Raw genomic sequence first — 19,873 nt, 5'->3', positions numbered from 1 at the left:
TGGATGGCCATGTAAACTAGAATGCTGAAATGAGAACGTAACACAGGTCGGGGGGTCACTACCTTTGCCTGGGAGAGTTAGTGAAAGCTCGGGGAGGAAGGGATATTTTAGTTGAGTCTTAAGTGCTAAGTAGAGGTTGCCAGAGAAGAAATGCAACACAGGAAATAGAACTAAGTAGAGCATTTTCCTAGATGAAACAAGGCATAGATGGGCATACAACAGAAACAGTTCCTGCCCATAGGAAGATTCCAGATTGAATGTGGTGGGATCCAGATTCTTCTCTCATTTATCCTTTCAGAGGGCTGAGTTTAGTGTGATGTGACCAGGTTTGATCAGTTTAAGTAATCTTTGTGGGTCAGCCTAGTTTTCTGGCTGAAGTAGCTGTCCTTCTTTGGGGTGAGAGTATGACCAATCCAAATGGAACTTCTGCTTGGGCAAAAGCCGCAGCCATGGAAAGTGAGCAACTGGTATGATGGGATTGTGATGCTTGGAGACAGATGTTGGTGAAAGAAACTTCCTCATACAGTCTGTTGTGCCCACATGTTTTTACCAGGTGAGGCCCCATCTATGCCCAGTACATCTTTCCTATATAAAGTGAATTGATTGTCCATTGATAAAAACTGGGGAAACTGAGCTAATTTTCTCCCAGAGTCTGGGGCTCCTCAAAATAAATGACTTTAAACTCACTTTAGGGCAAAAATCAGGATGTTTACAGTAGGTCAAGTTGGTTTTCACTAGTCTTTATTTCCCTTCCCAACTAAATTTCTCACTCAAGAGTTCTGTCAACATAGGAGAATAGAACTAGAGGGAAAAACCTGTAGGAAAATGGTTACATATTTGCTTTCAGGAAGACATTACTGCAACCAAAGTCAAAGGTCCTAAAATATAAACTGTACTGTTTGTTTCTACTCATTGTCTATCTGGGTGTTTTGGGGAGGGTCCTTTTATGAGTGGTAGAAAAACGTTCTGAGGGCACCCTGATTTATAGTGATCATTTTTATTCTCTAGAAAGGTTCATTGCAGGTGGGAAAATATGTTGCGAGGAACAAAGACTATGGGAGAAGAAATGGAAGATGGGAACAATTTTAATTCCCGATAGTCCCTCTCCATTCTAACTTGTGCCTCTCCATCTCAGTGTGGAGTGACTGAGTATATCTTCCAAATGAAAACCTCCCAATACTAGAGCTGATATCACTTGTCCACACGGGACATGCATACATCCTTATGACAGCTGTTTCCAGTGTTTCTAAATATGTGTAAAGTACTTGGGAAAGAGGCTGGCAAATAATATGTGCCATGGAAACGTTAGAGTTGTTGTTGTTGTTGTTGTTGTTGTTGTTGTTGTTGTGTTGTTGTTGTTGTTGTTGTTGTTCTTCTTCTTCTTCTTCTTCTTCTTCTCCTCCTCCTCCTCCTCCTCCTCCTCCTCCTCCTCCTCCTCCTCCTCCTCCTCCTCCTCCTTCTTCTTCTTCTTCTTCCTGCCTCATCTCTCTAGCTAGGTATTAAGTTCCTTGTAAAGGAAGATCTCACCGTCTTTCTCTTTCTTAATAAGTTGACAGAGTGATTAGGACCTTGGACAAGTCGCTTACCCATTGCAAGCTCTGGTTGGACCACACAGAGGTTGTGTCAAGTACGATCTGCGTCCCCAACACAATTTGGCGCTCACTATTTACAAGCCACTGCCCTGTGTCCTACGCCCTTTTTATAGTAAAAGTATTAAATGAACATGAAGTCAAAACTCCATTAGGAGTGAGACGGGAGAAGCAATGATCCCCAACGTCCAGCCTTGGCACGGGGTGTGGGAAAGACTCCAAGGCGATCCCTACTCCCCGCCACCCCCGTGCTACTCTCAGCGGTGCTTTCCGTTCCTCCCGGTGCCTGGATTCCACTCGCTTGGAGGGGCAGGATCCCGGTTTCAGCGTCTGGATGGGAGACTCGGGGTGCAGTGAGGACGCGAGGCTGCGGTGCCTGGGTCGCGGAGAGCAGGTCCGGGCGGCGCCGGGCCCGCCCCACGCCCAGGCTCCGGATGCCCAATCAGGGCGCGTCTCGGGCGCTCGCTGCAGCCAATCAGGGGCGGCGGGAGCGGCGCCCGGAGCCGGCGGGCGCAGAGCGAGCTCCGAGTCGGAGCCGGCGGCGGGTCTGCCAGTAGGGAGCGCGGCTAGAACAGCGGGGCGGACGGGGAGCTCCGGGACAGCTCTGCGGACTCTGCCGCGGCGACCTTCCGGCCGACACTCCGGACCCTGCGGGCGGCGTCGCAGGTAACCGCGCCCCGCAGGGGGAGAGCGAGCAAGCCCGAGGAGAGGGGCCCCGCAGGTGGAGCGGGCGGGGGGCGGGCTGGCCGCGAGGTCCTAGCGCCGCGGGTGCTGCCCGAGCCCCTAGCGCCCCCGCGCCTGCCTCGGTGGGGCCCCCGGGAGACGGGTTTCAACCAGCCGTCGGCGTCCAGGGGTGAGAGGGAGTGAGGTGAGTCCGCCTGAGGCGGGCGGAGGTGGAGTCGGGGAGGACAGGACACCTGAGACCCCCGCACCCACACGCAGGCACTGCCAGTGGGTGTCTTCCCCGAGATCTGGGTTCCCGCGACGCCTTCATTGGCCCGAATGGTGAGGCGACAACAGGTGTCTCTGCGGATGGTGCTTTTCTCCCCCACCCCCCACGCCTGAAATCCCGGCTCTGGCGTTCTGCCCCGCCGTCGGGGTGTCCGGAGACAGGACCCCAGCCTGCTCTCAGGCGCGCTGCCCGCTGGACAGCGCCCAGAGACGGCCTGGACCCGGCGGACCTGGGCTTTGGATGGAGTTTCCTCTGCGCGTTGCCAAGCAATTTGCCGGACACCCGCCTCTCGCTGAGATGAAGAGAGTTTGTGTGTGTGTGTGTGTGTGTGTGTGTGTGTGTGTGTGTGTGTGTGTGTGTGTGTGTGTGTGTGTGTGTGTGTGTTGCAGCCGCTACTCTGTGTGTGTGTTGCAGCCGCTACTAAAAGGAGCTGCCCGAGGGCTGTAAGTGAATCATTAATTGTGGTCTTGTGCGGCTAGTAAGTGTCCTCTGCCTGTCTCTTGCTTTCTCTTAGGCAGGTCCTTCATGCTCTCTCTGCCTCACTCTTCTAATCTGTAGTGACGACAATGCTTTTTACCTGCCTAATAGCTTTGTTTTGAGGATTAAATGAGCCAATGCTGAAAAACACAGAGGACAGCGCTAAGTACTCAATACATGCTGGTTCTTACTATTTAATATGCGGGGTGGATGGTCTTATAAAGAGTAAATCAGACGTCCAAACTGGCCTTGTAACTATTTGGATCTCCGAACAGCTTTTTACACTTAAAGGGGAAAATACTGTTATTAATGTTACTGATAGTATCATTTGAAGGTAATATATCCTTTGAGGTATTAAAAAAGAAACCTGCTTCATTGGAATGGTGAGAGAGATAAATGGATTCCAACTAGTAACTGAGAAAACCTTTGTAACCCTTGAAAAAATTGGTATGAATGCTATGTGGAAAGAATATCATGGTACTTTGTTGAATCTGTCGTTAGTGTGGCTGATTTAGGGAGGAAATTTGAAGGTTCTTATACTTCCTACTCCTCCCTTAAACAAATAAGTGAAGTTTTAAAAAAGGGAGAGAGAGAGAAGAGAAGAAAACAAACAAAGGCCCAACCACACAACAACATGCCAGCAGCTCACAGAAATCCCTAAATTGCAGTTCCCACTTCATGTGATTTTTTTTCCCTGTTTCTGACCTGGGTGGTCTGGTTCAATTCTTTGCCACTGTGTCACTTTCCTTGTTTAATTTGAAGGGTGAAATCAGTGTTTCACCCCATGAATTTATCTTTTTAAAACCTAAAATGTCAAATATGTACCAGACTTGCTTGGAGTTCTCAGCCCTCTGCTACTTGCTTCTTACCCTCTGACAAACCAAACAGGACCTTCCCAAAGATTCTCTAGGGGGATGTTAGTGGGACTCTGCCTGTGTTTTCCTGCACATTACCCCCAGAGCCTGGGACCTTGGGACAGGGCCCAAACGAAATGCCCTAATTCTCCAAGGGTCTCCAGTACACTTGCCAGGAGCCTTAGAATAAATACATCCACTTAGAGAAAGTGATTATCTTCTTAGAGGGTAAGAAGCCCACTTCCAGATGCAAATCTTTCAAGTGTCAAATTAATTCACCAGCCCTTTCAGTTGTTGGTAAGGAGACTTACTCTCTGCACCGGAGTGGGAGGATCTGAAGCTCTGTGCTGGAGGAGGAAGAGAGCATGTGGGGCAGGAGAGAGATTGCTGAGTTCACAGCCAGACCCACACCTGGTGAGAACTCGGTCTCTGTGGCCAGGAGACTTGGGCAAGTTGCTTTACTTTTCTCAAAGTGTCTCACGTTGTAAAATGAAGATTCCAAAAAAATTTTTGTTTTAGAGGATTTGTTCTAAGGATGATGCTAATGAATAGAAAGCCCCCAGCACCATTCCAGGGATGTAGTTGTAGACCCGTAGCATACAGAGGAGGTCCACAAGGTGAGAGTGATCACTCATACCTGGGAAGGAAAAAAAGACTTGATTGAGGGGATACATCTGAGCTGAGTGTAGACCGATGAGCAGTTCTCTTGTGTTGATGGCGTTCAGGTGGGATTGGAAGGAAGAGCAGAGCAGAGGGGAGAAGTTCAAACAGAGACGATATGGGAGATCAAAAGCAGTGTAATAATCATCCTAGGCCAAGTAAATCTCAGTGGCTTACAACCACCAAGGTTTATTTCTCATGTCTGGTGCGCGTCCAGCATAGGTCAGGTTCTTCTCCTCATCTGTCTTGATTTTGGGATCCATCAAGACTTAAGAAATAGCCTCTCTCTGGGACAATACTAATCTTGTTTATGGGAAAGGGAAAAAAAGAGAACATGACAGAACAAAACTATTATGGCCCTGAATGTCTGCTTTGAAGTAGCAGATATTGCTTCAGCTCTCATGTTGTTGGCAAAGTAAGTCACCTGGCCAAAGCTGATGTCAGTGGTACGGTGAAGGACAAGCCTCCTGCAGACAGGTGTATTCGATTAGGAGGGAAAGTGCAAGAGGAAACAAGGCCAGGGCGGGGTCCCAGAGGCAGGTGAGGCAGGGCCCTGGGTTGTGTGCCAGGGGTTTGGGACTTTATCCTCTGGGCAAGGAGCAGCCACTCAAGGGTTTTAAGTTGGGGTTTGATAGGATCAAATTTTCAGGCTGGGCACACATCTCTAGGAGCAGTGCAGGGAGACTGAAGTAGGTGAGACCACAGGCAAGAGGTGATGAGGGCTCCCTGTCCCATCAGTGAGCACACGCTCCTTTGCCTGGTTCTAGACTTTGTACTCAGTTTGTCAATGTATTTCCAATCCTGATCCATCACACTTCTTGTCATCCTAGTTTTAATTTCTTCTGAAGCTGGGTTTGCTCACTGGGTGGACATCTGGCTGAATTTTAAAATAGTCAGACCAAGACATTGCTCACTTCTCTTGAGGTCACCTTCATAAATAAACATCTGAACCATATGATCATGCAAATTGTGATCAACCCCCAACCAAGATAAATAACCCCCTGAGAACCCAAGGTCATCCATGGTTTGGCTTCTTACTAATGGTTGGAGCAAGTTGTGACAACTCCCTTAGCTGTGACTCACTGCTCCTATCATGAGAGAGCATTCCAAGAATGGACGTTAAGGAGAAAATATGTTGGCATGTACAACATGACACATAAAATAAAACATAGTGAGGGTCTGTTTTCTTTTCACTGCATTTTTCCCCATCCTGGATGCAGCAGAAGTTTGAACTCTACCAGGATCTAGATAATGAGTGATATGCCTGCCCAACAGGCACCATGCGAATGCATGAAATACTTCCAGGGTCAACATTTTAAGTGCTGGCTAGCATATGACAGTATTTGTTTCAGGGTGGCATGGCATGAGTGTAAAATGGTCCATTGGGGTGTTGAATAAACTGGAAATTCTATGCATGTTAAATTTGTATTAAGTAAGAAATGTCATGGTGGACCTAAGCTATGAAATGAAATGAGTGAGATTTGACAAGATCCTTTTCCTAATAGAGATTTGACAAACAAATGACACCTTAAAGTTGTGCTCTTGAAGACAGGAGAATCCCCTAGGATTCTGGGTACCTGCAGAGGGAGATGTGAAAGCTTGGAACCATAACCTCTGTCCAGGAGGCCTGAGGCCAACTCTGTTGGTTAACTCTTGTCTGTTTCTCTGTCCAGGTAATTTTGGAAAGCCAGCTCTTTCCCCTCCTCCTGAAGGGTTGGCCTTAGTGCTCCGTCCCTTGGTCAACTCTACAGCAAACTCCCACAGTTCCCTTAACCTCTGGTCTCCAGGAAACTTGGTCTAAAGTTTCAAAAGATGTAGCAAACAAAACCCTAGACATGAGGGAGAGCCAGTGAGGAAAGGGGCACTTAAACTAGCCAGGAGGGATTTAAAACACTGAACATATTCTTTAGGAAGTGTTACCGTTCGCTGTTGGATAGCATTAATCCAGAAATCTGATATTTAAGAAATGTACGTATTAAATAACTAGATAAATAGTATGCTCTCTGTATGTTTATACTGAATAAATGCTATGGTATATATCACAGAGATGTTTCTCCATGTCTAGCAATTTCAGGTGGTAGCTTTCGAGTGCTACTGCTGTCTTTCTGAAATATAACTGTCAAAGAAACAGCCCAAATTCTATAGACAGATAATAGAAGGGCAGGATTGAAAACTCAAAGTCCCTTGAATTTTTTGCTCATGTATATACCTCTGTCAGTCCAACTAGCCTCCTACTAACCCAGGCTTGCCTGCTCTGCGTGGTCTCACTACCAGGCAGGAGATGGTCAGTGTTCCTTACGATATTTAGTCACAGTGAGGAGTGTGAGGCTACTTTTCAGGTTGCTGAAGGCCCAGTAAAATCTTTGGAAGGTGACTTCACATGAGCGGCATCGAGCATCTTGTGGGTGCAAGGCTATAAGGAAGATGTTATGAGGAATCCAGAAAAGTGTAATACTTTGTCCTCTGACACGGCCTCTAACCTGAGAGAGAAAGGGCATAATATTCATGCAAAATTGATAATAATTCCATAATAGTGAGGCAGAGAGTAGGCATATAATCAAAGGAGCACCGTGTGCTGTGAACGCAGAGGTGGAATCTTTCTGAGGTTGTCCTGGGCTGGGAAGGCTCAGGGAGGAGCAGTCGCACTGGAACGGAGGTAGAAGTGGAATTTAAGTGGGAGCCTCAGGTTTTAGGGAGTGGATGGACCTGAGTGAACTGTGGCTCTGATGGTCAGCACAGGCTTGTTTAGGTCTGTGACTTGGCTTTTGTGTCTGGAGTCAAGGGGTCAAGTAAGAGAGGAGCAGGGAAGCCCGAGTTTCTCTGCAGTCTGCCTTTCCTGACCACCACCCTACCATCTAATCTGAACACTCTGATGGTTTGCGTTGCTTGCATCACCTCCCGACAAATGAAGCCACTCCGTGATTCATTAAAAGATGAGTAACATTGGCCTCTAATTTGACCTTCCTAACATTTCATTTTATTAATAGGAAAGCACTTTGGAGTGAAGGATGACAAACCTCTTTATAAATACAATCTAATCCGATCATAAACTCTGTCAGGCTGGCAGGCAGTTGGTCTCTCTCCACTTGCAGAATGACTTGGGAAGGTCAAGTGATTTGTTTAAAGTCATGCAGGAGCCCCCTGGCACTTCTGCGTGTCCTGATGCCACCTCCCTCACATTGGTGGTGCCCAGCTTTGGTTACTCCGCCGATCTCCATAGGGCTAGTGGCCCTCAGAACTTGGGCCCTTGACATCTAGTTAGGATTTTCTCCATCTATTATTGTATCCCATGGAGGCCCTCAACTGTAACCCCAAATGTCCTCATTAATTTTAATTTGGGCATGAGATAATTACACCCTTCCCTTTCAGGCTTAACCCTGGCTCTCACTGAAAGAAAGTACCATTCCAGTGCTGTAGGTCTGTGCAAACACACCATCTGAATGAAATGGCAGCCTCAGCACTTTTCATGCCAAATGCCAACTAGTAGAGCAGGACTATCAGTGGCTTTCAATCTGCCCGAACTTTGAAGTGAGACACCAGACCCTTACCAGCATGATGGAATCACTCCATTGGCTGCCTTTCGAAGTTAGCTAATTGCTTTAAAAAAAAAAAAAAGTGAGATGCTTTAAATGAAAACAGATTTTATTTCTCTGCTTTAGAAACTGAATATGTTTGTCTGTCTTTCCTGACTCAAGTTTTTAAAAGAGAGAAATTAAAATCCCGTGGTTATGTGGATGAGGCTGGGGTTTCCCATAGCCTATTCACTTACACGTTGTTTAAATGTTGTCTGTTGTGTGAACCCAGTTTTACTTGTATCTTTGCCAAACATAAAGTATTAATTTTTTTTGACATTACTTCTTGTCCCTACATCTCCCTCCACCTCAGACTGAGCAGTTGAAAGGTATGTAAAACTTTTTTTTATAGAATTATCAAAATCACTATCAATAGCTATCATTCATTGAGTTTTACTACTTCCAGGTCCTCTGCTGGCAGTTTACTCCATATTATCTCACTTAATTTCTATCTCAGCTCTGTGCGTTCGGGAGGAGTGGGACCTCATTTTACATGCGAGCAGAGCCTGGAGTTGAGTAATCTGTCAAAGGTTGCAGTAGACCTGGGCTTTGAACCCTCTTCTAATCTCTTGGCTCTAGAAACTGTGCCCTTAGTCACTACTGTATCTGGAAACAGATGGAAGAGTGCTCTGAAGAGTTAACTGGGGCTGTCTGTCCACACTGGCCACACCCACAGAGATCCCGGTGGGAGGAAGACAGCCCTTGTTTTTGCTCTGGCAGGCAGTTCCCACTATCAGCAGGGCTGTTGAAGCATACTTCCCTCTCTTCTTTTCCCTATCTCTCCCTCCTTAATATTTTTGTTATAAAGTATCATCCAGCAAGGGAGTGAGCTGGGGAATGGGGATCTATTTGCATAAATTCCGCACAGTTCTGTCACTCACATCAGCCTAACTGGCGCAGGCAGCGGGTTTGTCTGCAGCAGTTCCTTCAGCTGCTTGGTCCCTGGCACTTGGGGTCCCTGAGCTCACGTGCTCGGCTGTGGGTTGGTGTTCAGTTCCTGAGCCCTGAGCAGGCCTTCCGGAGGCCGCTCCAAGGAGTCAGAGTCATTTGCTGTCACATATAAGACTCGGCCAGGTGACTTGGCCGGTCACAGCACTGTGCTCATGGGGCCAGGGGCTTGATCCCCTGTCGTCTGGCTGCCTCCCTCCTGTGCAGCCAGTCCTGGCGGGGCACTTGGCAGATGTGAGTCCCAGCCGTAAGAGAGCCAGATGAGGGCAGGTCGTTTATGCAGACTCTGCAGCCAGACTGTCCAGGTTTGAATTGTGTAATTTTGGGCGTTACTTAACCTCCCTGTGCCTCATTTTCCTTGTCTAAATAAGTGGGATAATAGCTGTACCTACTTTATTGAGTTCTTAGGATACGTGAGTTATTTAGTTAAATGAATTGTAAAGCACTTTGAGATCAACGTCTTGGAAATAGGAAGTGTTACGTATGCGTTTATGAAATAGCACATAGAAATAAAGTGGTAGGTGAACCTCATTGTTTGTAGGTAGACATGGTGGATAAAGCCCACCCAACTGCTTTAGTAAAGGTACTTATGATGAGTTGCATGCAAACGAGATAATTATCAATTGTGCTAGTGGAGTTTGCTATTTTAAAGAATCATATGAGAAATACGTTTGTTGAGGGGAGGGTATAGCTCAGTGGTAGAGTGCATGCTTAGCATGCACAAGGTCCCAGGTTCGATCCCCAGTACCTCCATTTAAAAAATTAATTAAAAAAAAAACTAATTGCTTTCATCCCCCTAAAAATTAAAAAAAAGAAATCTGATTTTTTGTTAACTGCCTTTTTGTGAAATGAACATGAGAGAAACCATGTAAGAGGAAGAGGGAAGTCCAGGACGACTTGTTCTGGGGGGATGACCGGGGCTACTGGGAAGACAGAACTGCTACCATCTTGGGTGGGGGAGGCTTCTGGTGGAGTAGTCTGGGGGCACCAAGAGTACTTGTTGAATATGTGAAGTTTGAGAGGCCTGTTGGACATTGAAGGTGCTCAGTGGGTATTAGCGAAGTCAGGGCTGGAAACCTCTGTGTGGGGCCCTCGCTAGAGATGGGACCCAAAGCCCGGGAAGGAGTGGAAGCAGATAAAGAAGAGAAGGGGTCCCAGGGCTGGACCAGGGGGTATTCCAGCCCCAGTGGAAAGATCAACCTGGTGCCTGTTTTCTGGTTTGTTCTTTTCTTTGCTTTGCCAGTGTAAAGTGAAGTATGAACCTATTTGATGCTGGTGTTTTCTCTGAATGGTTATCATTTGAATTCTGTAGCGCTTGGACTTCAGAGTCAATAGACTAGGGTCAGATACTGCGTGATCTCTTCGCAGCTTTGTGCCCTTTGGCAGGCTGCTGACTGTCTGAGTCTCCGTTTCCTCGTCCTGAGATGGGAACTGATAGTAAAATCGCCCCTCGCAGAGACTTGAGGGCTCCGTATAAGTGTGGCTGTATTAATGCTATGAAGCAGTTAATCGCTTCAACACCGTAACGTTCTCCCAGCTCATGCCGATGTGTGAGAAGTTAGGAGCGGTGGCAGCTCACACATTTTTAAAGCCCTTTGAATTTTCTCTGAACGGAAAACCACATTTTAATTTAACCCACACTGCTACTGTTTTCCTTCTTTTTATTCAAAATAAAAGAGAGGTCAAGGAGGTACCGCAATAAGTTCTACACACATGTATCAGCCACTTAAGCTTCCTCTGTAACTGAAACACTGCACCCAAGTTAAAGTCAGGCCTGTGGATGTGGCAACTTGTTCATGAATCACATATGCACAAGCATTCAGAGGCCTGAAAACTGAAACAGGAAAAATGGGTATCCCTGCTGATGTCAGCGTTTCAGTATTACATACGCTCACCTCACGTGTGCTCTCTCTCGCTATGTGCCGGGAAAGGAAGTTCTCACTCTTTTCCAATAAATAAACTGATCCTCCCTACTGTCTTTGTTTCTTATTTATTTGTTTTTATTTTTTCCCTCCCTACTTGTTTTTAAATGCAAGTTTTATACTTGGTTGGAAAATGCATCTAAGACACTTGATTTCACTCAGCAAATAACACAATTTTGAATTTTTTTTTTTTTTATAGTCTCACTCTCCAAGCTCAGTTAGGACCAAGAGATGGAGAATGAAATTCTGAAGTCTTGTCTCTCAACTCTCTAATTAGAATGCCTGCTGTGTTTGCATATGTGGTTTATATGCTTCGAATTTGTGGCTTTTCTGTTTTGCAAGAGTTACTGTCAGTGAAACGTCTACCAAAAGAAATACTACTATTAGTGGTGACGGGACCAAATCTATGTGACAGTGTGGTTGGTTTCTAAATCCCTACTAGAATTTTTGAGAAACCTTCTCCAGATGGAGGTGGGTGGTGCGAGGACTGAATGAAAACATTAGAAATACCGAAGCAGAAGAATTAATAGGAAAGAGTTTCCAGTGATTAAATTTTTCTTTCTGTTCTTTCAGGTTGAGGAAGTAAGAAGAATAGGCATAAACTGTGGGAAATTTCTTTCAACTTGGAAAAAAACAATAGAATAAATAATTCTTAGCTACAAGGTGAGAGCCAGGCAGTCACAAGGTCAAAGGATTCTGTCCCATTTGTCTCTGGTGACAGCCTCTGGCCCCGGCCCCCCACAGAGGAACTCTACCCTTAAACAATAGCAGCGTCCCTGGGAAGCTGGAAAGGTGCATGCAAAGGGAAGTTTTAGAATTCGGATCATTTCAGAAGCATACCAGTCGTTATACTGGTTTTCCATATTTTCCAAATTTTCTTCAGTGAGAGTATTCCTTTTTGAAAGCAAGCAAGCAAGCAAGCTTTGAGAGAGAAATAAAAATTAGAAAAATTAATTTAAAGGAAGGAAATACACTAGGTGTGGAGATGGATGAGCTGTCACCATTTCAAGGTGCTGAGTTGCTCAGATTTTATAACATGAGGATGATTTTGTCTACGAGCCGCGACACTTCCTAACATATCTGCTCTCTACATTTACAATCCATAAAAAAGCGCCAGGTGTCAACAATGCATGTCACCCATCAGAACCCAAGACCCCGCTCTACGGAAGTAGGGCCAGCCCTCAGTGAACAGATATTTACTCAACTTTCACACTGTGCCAAGGCCACCCAGTGGGCCCCGTTTCTCGCTGCTGTCCGTGGCAGTTGGAGACACCCACGTGCCCCTGCTGTCAGCCAGCAGACGTGAACGGGGATGTTTCTTGTTTGCGAGGGGTCTGCTTCACAAGGATAACGCCCCGGGCCCTGCTGCAGCTGCAGCCCGAGGCCCACAGCCTCAGCCTGAGTTTGAGTGTTTGGCTGGGTTGTTTTGGTTTGATGCCTATGTGTCTGTTTTGCTGGGGGGCAGCGGGAGAGGAGGGATCCTGAGAAAAGGGAAGGAGATATCCTCTGCACTACTGAAAATGGAAATAAGGAATTATCAGTTCAGGGTCAGTAGAAGACACAGTGCCTGGCTTCCTTCTACTCTGCTCCTCTGGGATGGTTTTGCTTTGTTTTAAAAGGTCTGAAAGCGACTTGAGCTAGATAAATTGTTCTATGGTGGAGCTTTTAAGAGCGAGTGCGGAGATCCCTAGGGGATTCATGGAGGGCCTTTATAGAAAAGAGATCTGGGAAGTGCCTCCAGTTAAAACTAATGTTGCATGTATGTGTATTTACCTGGAGAGGAGGGGCTCTGGCCTAAATTAGATCTCAAAGAGATCCAGAGAATTATACTTTTTTTTTTAAGAAGACGAATAACCAGTTCTAGGGGGGAGGCCTTCATGTTTGAGTGCATCTTGGCCTAGAGAACTCTTCCTGGTGGATGAAGTGCACAAGTAGTGGAAGTACCAGCTTAAGTGTGTGAAACGTCTTAGCTGCACCCACAGAAGCCCGAGCTGTAGAAAGGTGAGGGAGGTTTCACTTCCACCAGGGCTGGGAAGCTGGAAATCCAGAAACGTGCCCCTGCAGTTCTCTCTAACGCTTCCTGTTTTTCTCCCTCTCTGTCTTAAAACTTGAACCCACAGAGCTCCCTTATCTCCGTGTTACCTGAAGAGCTCACTAGTTGTAGCGAACACTAGTATCTCTTTTACCTGGTCTTCCCCTTGATTTAACTGAACCAGGTTGATTTTCCCGGCAACGGAAGGTTGAATTTGGTCCGGGCCTCCACAATGTGACAAGAAAAGGCATCTGGAGTGAATTCCCACGTGGCTGTTTCTCCCCGTGCCCAGCACATAAATGTTGACCTTCCCACCCTCGGTTCTTGTTTCTCTCATATTATACATTCTCTCTAGGTGACCTAATCCAAGCCCACGGCCGACCTGTCAATCTGTGTTACCAACACTCATCTCTCCCCTTCTGAGCTCTCGACGGGTCTGTTTAACAGAACCCGTAGACAGCTCAGTGGGGTCGTCCTGCACGCCTGTCAAACTCACGGGGTCCAAAATTGAACTCATCAGTCCCTGCCACCCTCGCAACCATTCTTCCCTCTGAAATCCTTGTCTTGGTGAATGACGCAAAAATCTATCCAGTTTTCCAGGACCCTTTTCATCCACCCACCACGTCACAACCCCTTAACCTAAATAAGCCCCAAATAGACTTTATCGCCATGTCTCGATGATTGTAGTCTTAAATGGCTCGTTAAAAACATTCCCCCGCTGTATCCCTCATCTTGCGATGCCTGATCGCTGTAGTTACTAGCTGGTCTTCCCACCCTCCAGTCCACCTTCCTCGCTGCTTCCAGAATGGATCTTTCTAAAATACAACTGAATCATGCTATTTCCTCATTTAAACATTTTTAATTGCTCTCCATTGCCTTTATGACTAAACCCAACCTTCTAGGCATGGCCTACAAGGCCCTGTCTGACCTGACTCCCCATCTTTTCAACCTCCTGGCTTACTGCTCTCCTTCTGGCTCATTGCTTTAGTCAGACTGAATCATCTATAGTTCAGAAAACACAATGTGCTTTTATTCATCTCCTAGGCTTTACATGATTACGTTTTATTAACAGCTATTTTGAGTGGGGGGCTTATCAAAAGACTATTACACTTCAAGGGTTTAAGTCATGTACAAAACAGACATCATCACCCCATCCCTGCTTCTTGCCCCATTGCTAACACTGACCATCTCAGGCCATCCCTGAACTCAAACCTCATTCCTTAGCCCCATCTTCCCCTCACACGGTGCCTTACCTTACCTCCAGATCTGACCCCATCTTCGATATGTACTTTAGGAGTTGGGGTAAGGGATGAGTGATGTTCAGGGATGGGGTTGGGTAGGAGGGAGGTCTGGGGGTGAATGTAAGAGTCAGGGATGTCTGCTGAACAGACTTCTTGGTAACAGACAGTGGTTTTGCATGATAACACAACCATTTTAACCTCGCTACGTAAAGTGGCACCCTCTAATTGACCATATTGCATTGTCCTGCTTTATTCTTATTGATGCTGTACTGACAGCTTGGAATGTCCTTTTCCTCTACCTCCAGCTGATTTCTGTTTGTCTCTCGAGCCCCTGCCCAGGTGTCATCTCCCCACAGTTTTTCTTCACCCCAAGATTGGGCTAGGGGCCACTCCTCGTTGTGCTTGGCACTGCTGGGTTTTCCTGGGGTAGCCCGGGTCACACTGCATTGTGATTGTCTTTTGTTTGCCTGTCTCCCTCTTCCAGGAAGGGTCTGGGTCTTAGCCCTGTCTGTCTCCCTAGAATTTCACTAAAATGTGCCTAACAATAGGAGATGCTGATTGAATGCTATGAATGAGTGAAGAAATGAAGAAATGGATGGGTGGTAACTTATGACAGTTAGAATTCTAAGACCCTACAGAGCACAAATAGCCCAGAGTTCAAAAACACCTATGAAATCATCTCTGTGTTCTGTGTGTGGGGGATTGTGTACCACCGTTGATTCCTATCCAGGTTTAACCTTCCTGTATTGGCTCCCGCTTAGGTACCACCTCAGATCCTCTTAGCCCCACCTGTTTCTGGGATGTAGTGGTGCCCATCTCCACTGGCCTCTACCATCCTGCCATCCAAGGCCATGCTGGAGTCCCTCCCACCACTTCTGGACTCAAATGAAGCACCACCCTATAGGGTATGGAATCTGGCTTCCCCACCTGCTGCTGAAGGGGCCAGACAATACGTCCCAAACATGTGGAGAAGTTGGGTCACCACAGAGTGAACTTTGACCAAGGGGAACAAGAAATCAGCAAGAGCTGGCAGATTCATTCCGTCTCCTAGCACCACTTCCTCTGCTGGAAGCTTTTGAGCTGCTGCAGTTCCTAACAGCCTCTCTGGGGATGTCCCGTAGGACCAGGCAAGAAGCTATGATTCTTGTGAAGCCCCAGCCAGTCCCACTTCATCTTATATTTGCTTTTGCTGCCTCATTTCTCTTCTTCCCTCACTCTGGCTTCCCTGGGATTGCTCTAAAGCACTGGCATAGAAGCTTGGTCTTAGGTTCTGTTTTCTCAGCAATCCAGCCTAAGATACATTCAAACCTACTATCATTTCTCTAGAGAAACAGAGACCAGTGAAGGTGGAAGAGAGAGGAACAGCACAGGCCAGGCAGTCTCCAGTGTGTGTATCTGGCAGGAGTCTACACCTTCAGTCATGCCTCCCCTGTCCTTCCTTGTCTGTGCTGCATTGGGCATCCTCATGTAGGGAATTGGGCAGGTGGGTTCATTAGTAGAAAAAGATCTGTCACTTAGAAACTGTGATCTGGTTCCTGTGCAGACTGGCCATCTGTTCCACGATTTCCTATTTTTAAAAATCTTTCTAATTAAAAAAAAGAAAAAAATCAAGCATGTATCTTTAAATGTTGGTGATGCAGTGGAATATTATAAAGTGATGAAAATTGATCCTTATGAGAATCTGTGATATATTCTGTGTTTAAAGTAAGCTCCACTTATTACTTGTGTGGCCTTAAGAAGGACTCAAGCCTTAGTTTCTTTATCTGGAAAATAGACACTAACAATAGCACTTCATCTGTGGAACTGAAGATTGATGAGATAATACATAGAAGGCCCTCAACACAGTGTCTTACAGAGGAAGCCATCAAAAGACACTTGCTATAGTTATTATTCTATTTTTAAAGTACAACTTGGGAATGATAGAATGTTCTTCTCTGTGTAGAAAACAAATTTAAGGTGAGATTTTGTAGTTCTTAGGATTTATTTGGTTTGTAAGAGGTGTTTCCTTGGTAAATCTCAGGTCTAGTTTTAATTTTGCTAAAGTGGGTAGAAAGGCCTGGTAAAAATCTTCCATGGAAGTAGTGCTTACCTGCTAGGTATTTTGTTGGAGAACATGTGGGAATCACACAGGGTTTCCTAAACATTCGACATTTCCCTGCTTTTTCTAAAATGTGGATGGAGGGTTGGGAGGGTGTGCGCTGTCTGGGGGCTGCTGGATTTTACACCCCTGGGGCAGCATTCTCTCCCTTGCATCGTCTGTGGCTGGCACCACCCAGAGTTGTGCAGCAACTCTGGGGGAGTATTAGGGTAGGGGGCCATGGTGGAGTGCTGCGGAGGGCGTCTGGGAGGGAGGGATGCTGAACACACTGCAGTGGAGAGAGTAAAGAGGAGTTGATAGTTCAGCCCAGGAGGGAAGTTTCATTTCTACTGAAGAGGGAAGGATGGGAAAATAGCTTTCCTCTTTCTCATCTGCCTGGGGGGATAAGCGCTGTGTTTTTCTACGCAGATCTGTATTGAGCTAACTTTATGATAGAGCCGCCCACCAAGCTTGAGATCTGTGGCCTGGAGCTCTATTTCCTCTAATCCTTGTCATCCTGGTATAGGGACCATTGGCAGGAGCGTCTAAATTGAAAGTTCCGTGTTCCTGTAGCTGGGCTGTAAACTGGGATAAGCCCAGTCTCTTGTCACAGCTGGACTCCTTTACGTATGGTTTCCATAAAGTCCAAAGAGGTTGGTGACGGTGCTGGTCACACTGCTGCCCTCCATGGACTGAAATAGCCCAGATGGTCGGGACACACCAGAGGTGGACACCTTGGCTGGTGCCTGCAGCAGCCAAGTCCTCTGTCCAGGGACCAGTGGAGCGCCCGCCTGGGCAGGCTGCTGCCCTCAGCATTGGTTGTGTGATATGCACTCCGCAGACGCTGCTCATGTAGGTGACCATGTAAATGGGGCCCCAAAGTCATCTGACTTGGTGTCCCTGCCTCCAGTACCTCCTCTCACTAGACCTTTCCAGGCCAACTAGTGCCTCACATCCAGCCAGCCAGGCTGTTTCCTGTCTCAGGCTGAAGCTCACACCACGACGTCCTTTTTTCCCTGAATTTCTAAGATTCCCCCCACCCCGCCCCCACACTTTCGCTTCCTGAATGCCATGACCACAGGAGTGAAATCAGCAAGTTCTTGCCTTTGTTTCCTTACCAGGCTGACTCCTCCTCGCCCTTTATTAGCGGAAGGAATGATGGTAATAGGTAACGTCAGTGCAGTACTTAGCGTTCGTGGTGCTGGGAGTCTTCCATGCAGCGGCTTTTTTTATCCTTACAGGAAGCTCTGAAACTGATGTGAAATTCAGGTTTCAAGAGTTTGAGAGACATTCCCATGATGACACTTAGCAGTGAGGGGACTTGGCCTGCCTGACTGCAGAAATTGTGCTGTTTATCTTCCCAAGAGCCAGGTTAGATATAGCCTCTTCCAGGAAGCCTCCCTGGTTGCCCCCACCCCACCCTTGAGACCTTTGGTCACTCTCCATAGTAACCCTTGCTGTCAGTTAAATTCAGGGCCTCTTAGAGTTGGTGGAGAAAGACCTACATTCCTTCTTTATTCTGAGGTTCCCATTATAGTAAAGACTGAAAAAGTTCCAAGACAGGGTAAGAAAAATATTAGGACCTTTTTTGTATATTTGCATTTAACCAAAGTCAAACTCATACACATAGAAACAATATAATTTTGCTACACACAAGGTGTACCTATACGAGTTACGAATGATATTCATTGAACTCTCTGTGCAGAGGGTTTCATAACGGGACATGAATTTAAGGTTGTAGAAGGCATATCTTTAGGTCCTTTCAGTGTATTTCTGTGACTAAATGTGTGCTTTCCTTCTTAATAGTATTTGAAGTGCTTCATGAGTAAGAGGCCATTGGCTAATTGGCCTTCCTGGATTCTGTATTATCGATTTCTCTACCCCTCACCTCTAGCCTAGACTCAGGGATTGGCACACTGTAGGCTCTTAATCCTCGTTGGCTGGTTGAACAAATGAGTCAATGAATTGTTTGAGAAAAGTCTGCGAAGTCAGGACGGTTTTGGTTGGGGTTCCAGCACTGTTTTGTACCAGCTCTCTGGGTTCAAGCAAGTTACTTGACCCCTCTGGCCTCGGCTTTTGTCATCTCAAAAATGGTGCTATTAGTAATGGTACCTACCTCAGAAGGTTGGTGGGAGGAACAAAGGAGATGATCTGTAGGATGACAGAGGGGAGCCTGCAGGTGAGAGTGCTTGGGTCCAGGGCGAGGAGGTGGCTGACGGGTCTGTGGGCATCATTGTTAAAAAAGCAAGAGCCACTCCAGCTGCTTCCTTTGCCCATGCTTTTGCTTCCCTGAACGGCCACGGGGAAGGATGATTGGCCGCCCTGGCGAGGCTCCAAAGCACCTGACTTTGTTTTCAGGGCCCCTGGCCCTTTCCACACTCTGCTACTTGATTGACAACGATGTGCTGAGCTTACTTTATGAATCCTGCTCCGCAGTCTACAGAGTGCTCTCACCCACGTTCTCTCACTTACTAATTATTCAGAATTGGAATATTCCCTGTGGTTTCAGGAAATTCCTGCCCTTGTTATGACATGCCTGGTACTTGCCCCTCTCCTGCTGATAAAGTTATCACCAAGGACATTTGTTCCTGTATTTACTGAATTGTCTAGCAACGTTTTCATTTTTTTCCCCCCAAGCCTGAGACTCAAAGAATCTCAAAGAGAAAAGGCTCATTTCCAACCTGTTTGTAAACAGCCAGATATAGAGGGGCCTGCTTGGTCCAGGCCTCCTGCCTCCCACACGCCCTTGTACGGAAGGGCAGAGCATGGCAGCTTTCCCTCACTCAGGCTTCCTCTTCTTTTCTGTCCATTTGGAGTCATGGGGCCTTAGGACTTGGATGGAGCATCATGGTGTTAAAATACGTATAACATAGAAGTTACCATTTAACCATTTTTAAGTGTGCTATTCAGTGGCACTGAGTACATGCACCTTGTGCAATCATCACCACCATCCACCTTCATAGCTCTTTTCATCTTTCGGAACTGAAACTCTGTACCTATTAAACAGTAACTACCATTCTCCCCATCCCGCTACCCCAGCCCCTGGAAACCACCATTCTACTTTCTGTCACTATGAATCTGACTACTCTCAGGACCTCATGTCAGTGGAATCATACAGTATTTGTCTTTTTGTGGCAGGCTTATTTCACTTAATGTATGTCCTCACCTTTCATCCATGTTATTGCACGTGTCAGAATGTCCTTCCCGTTTAATGCTGAATGACATTCCGGTATATGTATACACCACATTTTGTTCATCCACTCATCTGTTGACGGGCACTAGAGTTGTTTCATCATCTTTTGCCTCGCCTATTACAGTAGCTTCCTAATTATTCTGTTTGCTTCCATTCTTTCCTCTTCCAATCTGTTCTCCACTCGGCTTCTGAAAAGGCACATTGAATTTTGTTGCTCCTCTTTAAATCCTTCACTGACTTTTCATTGTGCTTAGAATACAATCTAAACACCTAAATCTGGGCCACAAGACCCCATGTTTACCTTTATAACCTTATCCCACGCCCCACGCTCCTTGCCCACTCTGTGCTCAGTTCAA

At 46.5% G+C, this 19,873-nt stretch overlaps 1 protein-coding gene across 2 annotated transcripts in view; it reads left to right on the top strand.

Moving 5' to 3' along the window:
- Positions 1–2,109: 2,109 nt before the first annotated feature.
- The window catches only part of STON2 (stonin 2), a 139,601-nt gene continuing 121,837 nt past the window's right edge, over positions 2,110–19,873 (top strand). For both annotated transcript variants that reach the window (XM_032482460.1, XM_032482461.1), the window contains exon 1: positions 2,110–2,255. The gene's annotated coding sequence lies outside the window, so the exon portion shown is untranslated. The remainder of the gene's footprint in view (positions 2,256–19,873) is intronic.

Source organism: Camelus ferus, chromosome 6 (genome assembly GCF_009834535.1).
Source record: "Camelus ferus isolate YT-003-E chromosome 6, BCGSAC_Cfer_1.0, whole genome shotgun sequence".
NCBI classification, from domain to species: Eukaryota; Metazoa; Chordata; class Mammalia; order Artiodactyla; family Camelidae; genus Camelus; species Camelus ferus.
The sequence above is the reverse complement of the archived record's forward strand: the minus strand, read 5'-3'. Positions and strand labels throughout refer to the sequence as shown.